Raw genomic sequence first — 5,794 nt, forward strand, 5'->3', positions numbered from 1 at the left:
TACTTACCTGGCCCCAAATGTCAATGCTATCGTTGAGAAACCCTGCCTCAGAGAGAGTTGTCCTGAAACAGATACATTGCTCCTCCCCACATCTGTGGGAGGTGTGCTTCTCTCTCACCTTGATCCAAATATGAAGATTCAAGAAAACTGCTTGGATGGCTGGGCCAGGGTTCTTTGGAGTTTGGTAGACACAAGTACCAGTATCTGATTCCCTCCTGGAAAAACTCTGAAGAGGAGAGGCTGAGGGAAGCCATCGGTGACACTGGGGGGGTGGGGGGGGGGAGAGCCCAAGCTAAAAATCATCTGTGTGCACTTTGAACTTTGAGAGTTCAGTGAAACAAAAATCCCTGTTTTTCTGGTCTTCGTGGACCATGACTGCAATCATCTCAAAAGAGACCATCTCCAAGATACCTGTAAAGGAGACAGGCTACCAGGAGTGAAGGCTGAGAAGACAGTAGCATGAAACTAGGCAAGGGTGGCATACATCTTCATGAGCGGAGAAAGTTGGAAGGAAGTCTGTGAAGAGAAAGGGCAAGAGTATTGATTATGTGGCACCAGGGAGATGGTTTTTAGAGAACACCAAGTCGTTCTCTGGAAATCAGCATTTAAACCGTTGTCATGTCCAAAGGGATGATGGCAGTTATCTTTTCTGACCTTTCCTTTCCTCCCTACCTTCCTTCAATCCAGCAGGATAGAGAGGCAGCTGAGTGAGTAGGAAGAAGGATGAAAAAGCAAAGTGGGTAATTGTGAAGCAACCAAACAATCCCCTTTTCCTACTGCCGGTTTCCTAAGCTGGGCCAAGAGAGAAGCTTCATAAAACAAGAGACTGAAGTTGTGATGCTAGCCTAAGCTAGGCTTTTTTTTTTTTTTTAAGATTTATTTATGTGAGAGAGAGAAAGTGGGAGGTAGGGGGAGGGGTAGAGGGAGAGGATCTCCAGCAGACTCCCTAACGAGCACAGAACCCAACCCAGGGCCAGACCCCACGATCCATGAGACCACGACCTAAGCCAAAACCAAGAGTCCAACACTCAGCCAACTGAACCCCAGCCTAGGCTTTTTAATATCTTCAAATGACTATACAAGCTAAAGGACCTGCTCACAAGTTCACCTCGGCGACAGGAAGAATGAGTCTCTAGGGTTTCTTTGGAAAAGGCAGTTGTGTGGAAGAATAAAGTTACTTTACATTTGAAACCTACCAAGTCTGGCTTCTTCAATAAACTGGTTACATGCATGTATATAATAGACATGATACATACACACACATACACACACACATATAGATGTATATACATACATACAGAGACTATGTCTGTGTATGATTATATCACATATATAACAAACAGCTGTACATACATATGTGTATGTATTTTTTATGTATTAGGATCACACTATATAAAGAATTTTCTATTGTGCTTTATTCACTCAGCATTCATAAATTTTTTTATGTCATTGAAATAATCTGTCATATAGATATATCACAATTCGTGTGACTAACCCTAATTCTGTTGTCGATATTTCAGTAATAAACTAGTAATTTACTACTAGAAATAACACTATAATGAACATCTTTATGACTCTCCACCTATATTATTACTTCTTGGACTAAGATTATGAATTTTATTTAAGTGTCATTGGTATTTTCATCCAATTGCTTGAGAACTCTTTATCAAATTTTTAAATTTTTAATTGCAGTAAAAGACATATGGCATAAAACTGTCTTAACCATTTTTAAGTGAACAGTTCAATGACATTAAATATATTCACATTGTTGTACAACAAATTTCCAGAACTTTCTCATCTTGCAAAACTGTCCTCAAGGTTCTTCTATGTTGTAGCATGTAACAGGATGTTCCTCCTTTTTTAAGGCTGAATAATATCCCCTTGTATGAATAATATCCCTTTGTATGTCTATACTACATTCTGTTAATCCATTCATCCATTGGTGAACATTTAGGTTGCTTATATTTGTTGGCTATTGTGAATAATGCTATTGCAAATATGGGCATACAAATATCTCTCGGAGACCCTGCTTTCAATTCTTTAGGATAAAGGAGTTGAATAGAAATTCTCCATAGATGATATAAAAATGGCCCACAAGCCTATGAAAATATGCTCAACATCACTAATCATAAGAGAAATGAAAATCAAGACAGCAATGAGATTCCACCTCATACCCATTAGGATGACTATTACAAAAACAAAACAAAACAGAAAATAATAAGTGTTGGCAAGGATGTAGGGAAGGGGCACCTGGGTAGCGCAGTCGTTAAAGTGTCTGCCTTTGGCTCAGGGCGTGATCCTGGCGTTCCGGGATCGAGCCCCACATCGGGCTCCTCCGCTGGGAGCCTGCTTCTTCCTCTCCCACTCCCCCTGATGTGTTCCCTCTCTCACTGGCTGTCTCTCTGTCAAATAAATAAATAAATAAATCTTTAAAAAAAAAAAAAAAGGATGTAGGGAAATCAGAACTCTTGTGTACTATTTGTGGGATTGTAAAATGGTACAACCACTTGGAAAACAGTATGGAGTTTCCTCAAAAAATTAAACATAGAACCACCATATGATCAAGTCATGTGCGTCTTTACATATTAGATGCACAGCCTCGTTTCTACCCCATTCTACTGTTCAAGGCATGTGACAAGACCAGCCCACATTCTAAAGAAGCAGAGATAAATGCCATCTCTTTCTTTTTTTTTTTTTTTTTTAGGATTTTATTTATTTATTTGTCAGAGAGAGAGAAAGAGGCAGGCAGAGGGAGAAGCAGACTCCCCGCTGAGCAAGGAGCCCAATGCAGGACCCGATCCCAGGACCCTGGGATCATGGCCTGAGCTGAAGGCAGACACTTAACCAACTGAGCCACCCAGGTGTCCCTAAATGTCACCTCTTGATGAGATGTGTAACATGTATGTACAGCAATGGAGAAATTATGGAAGGCTATCCTTAGAGACCATTTACCATAGATAATTTGATACAGGGATAATGATAGTTTTGTGACTTATTTTACATTTCTTTGATTACTCATGAGTTTTTTTTCATGTTCCCCAGTCATTCGTAGTTCTGTGAATAATTTGTTTATGCCTCATGAATTTAAAAAACTTTCTCCAGCAGTTTCAAAAATTTTTTGTAAAAAGTCTTTGTATGTTAAGTTTGTTGATTGTGAGAAAATAAGATATTAACCCATTTCCTATTAAATTTACTGTAAAACCCTCAGTTTATTATATAGCATTAAATTTTTATATGCAAAAGCATTCTAAAATTTTTCATTTCCAAGTAGCAAAATCTGTTTAGGATTTTTTTTTTTTTTTTGGTAACATATTCAGTGATAATACACAAAATACATAAGTATAGTGAATATTCATCATCTTTTTGGCAACACAACATCCTTAATGGCTTCCCTAGTTTGAGGGAATTTCCAATTGTCTGGGTTTGTATTGGACAAGGCATATACCCCTGGGGGTATGCATGTGGTTCACTGGGGAGCAGAGAGAAAGTATTGAAATATTTTATTTATTTTATCTTTAAAAAATAAAGAAATTAAACTTTACCAATACTTAATACAGACACAAACCCTGGGACCTTTGGATCCTTTGTTTGGATCACATATCAGGTATAGGGGTAACCAAGAGAAGATGGTGCTTAAAACATGACAGGTTTTTTGTTAGTTTGTTTTATTTTTTTTAAGATTATTTATTAATTTGTCAGAGAGAGAGAAATAGAGAGTGAACACAAGCAGGTGGAGCGGCAGGCAGAGGGAGAAGGCTCCCCGCTGAGCAAGGAGCCCGATGTGGGACCCGAGTCCAGGACCCTGAGATCATGACCTGAGCCAAAGGCTGACATGCTTAACTGACTAAGCCACTCAGGCATCCCTAAAACATGGAAGGTTGATGGTGCTGCCCTTTATTCCTTTTTGGAAGATTTCCATGTGTTGCCGCTTACATGTGACTAAAAAGATCTACAGATTATAGTACCCAGCTTTATTTAAATTATCCTTCGGGGATAACTGGCTGGCTCAGTCAGAAGGGCATATGACTTGGGGTGCCTGCGTGGCTAGCCTGCTTCTCCCTCTCCCTCTGCCTGCAGCTCCCCCTGCTTGTGCTCTCTCTCTCTCTGTCAAATAAATAAATAAAATCTTGAAGAAGAAGAAGAAGAAGAAGAAGAAGAAGAAGAAGAAGAAGAAGAAGAAGAAGAAGAAGAAGAAGAAGAAGAAGAAGAAGAAGAAGAAGAAGAAGAAGAAGAAGAAGAAGAAGAAGAAGAAGAAGAAGAAGAAGAAGAAGAAGAAGGAGGAGAAAAAGAAAAAGAAGAAGAAGAAGAAGGGCATATGATCTTGATCATGGGATCATGAGTTCAAGCCCCACACTGGGTGTAGAGATTACTTAAAAAAATTTTTTAAACTATCCTTCAAATACACACAAGTGTCTAGAAGTTTCCTGCAAATAAATGTAGACTGAATACACTATTATTAATGCAAACATAAATGAACTGGGGCTGACACTCCACTTCTTGTTACCTACCCTAAAAACTCATCAAATCTGCCAAGAGATTGGCCAGAAAAATTAAAAAGAATAAGGCTGTTCGATATGCAGATATAGAATTACATCCCATTTGTACATTTTCTTACATAAAATGTAATAGCTAATGGAAGCATAAAGTCACTATGATGGGCAAGATGGTCTATATGTAATCTAATATGTAAAGAGAAATCCCTATAATTTTTCTCAGATGTCAAAATTCACATGATACTCATTCACTACTTAAACGTTTTCTCCTAAGTTTAAAGATATATACTGAGCTTAATGTTTGTACCGATGTTTCTTTTTTTTTTTTTTTTAAAGATTTTATTTATTTATTCGACAGAGATAGCCAGAGAGAGAGAGGGAACACAAGCAGGGGGAGTGGGAGAGAAAGAAGCAGGCTCATAGCGGAGGAGCCTGATGTGGGGCTCGATCCCATAACGCTGGGATCACGCCCTGAGCTGAAGGCAGACGCTTAACCGCTGTGCCACCCAGGCGCCCCTGTACCGATGTTTCTTACTTAACATCTTTCTGAGGGAAAATTTTCAGCTGTAAGAGCTATTAAAAATTGATATTAAAATAAATGCAAGAAACAGTCTTTTGGGGGTGCCTGGCTGGCTCAGTGGGAAGAGCATAAGACTCCTGATCTCAGAGTTGTGAGTTCGATCCTCATGTTGGGTACAGAGATTACTTAAAAATAAAATCTTTAAAAAAAAAGGAAAAAGAAACAGTCCTTTGGATACTCTCTCAAAAATAGCTAAAGCAGTATTTTAGTGAAGCATATTTAATCATGGTGCTATTAAGAAGATATTATTTATAAACATTTTAGGGTATAAACAAAATACATTAGTACTAATAATACAGAAATAAATATAATAAAACATAAAATACAGTAATTTCCATTTTCATTTTTATTACATTTAAAAATGTATATTTGTATAATTTTTATACATAGTCATACACAACCATGTGTAAATAAATATGTCTAAATCAAGAATACTGCTGGCTCACACAATGGGCAAATTAGAAATAAGTTTCTTTAAGCGAAACTTTTTTTATTAGTTATAGTTTATTTCTACAAAATAAAAAATATTTTGTAGATTACAAAAATGAGATTATTGAGCATAAAGTAATAGAAAATGAAAAATCTAATCAAAATAATTACAAATAGCACAGTCAGAATATATATTTTTTTAATAGTTGTTTTATGGAAATGAATTCTTTATGATGATTTCAATGCTTACTTGATCCAGTATCTCATTTTCCAGAGAAATCATCTCTGATTT

The 5,794-nt window shown here is 37.3% G+C and overlaps 1 non-coding gene across 1 annotated transcript; it reads left to right on the forward strand.

The window, feature by feature from the left end:
* The first annotated feature begins 5,116 nt into the window (after nucleotides 1-5,116).
* Nucleotides 5,117-5,189, forward strand: TRNAR-CCU (transfer RNA arginine (anticodon CCU)). Its single transcript has one exon. It is a non-coding gene; the product is annotated as a tRNA-Arg (tRNA).
* The last annotated feature ends 605 nt before the right edge of the window (nucleotides 5,190-5,794 follow it).

This window comes from Ursus americanus, chromosome 20 (assembly GCF_024610735.1).
Source record: "Ursus americanus isolate L20-20 chromosome 20, mUrsAme1.1.p, whole genome shotgun sequence".
NCBI lineage: Eukaryota > Metazoa > Chordata > Mammalia > Carnivora > Ursidae > Ursus > Ursus americanus.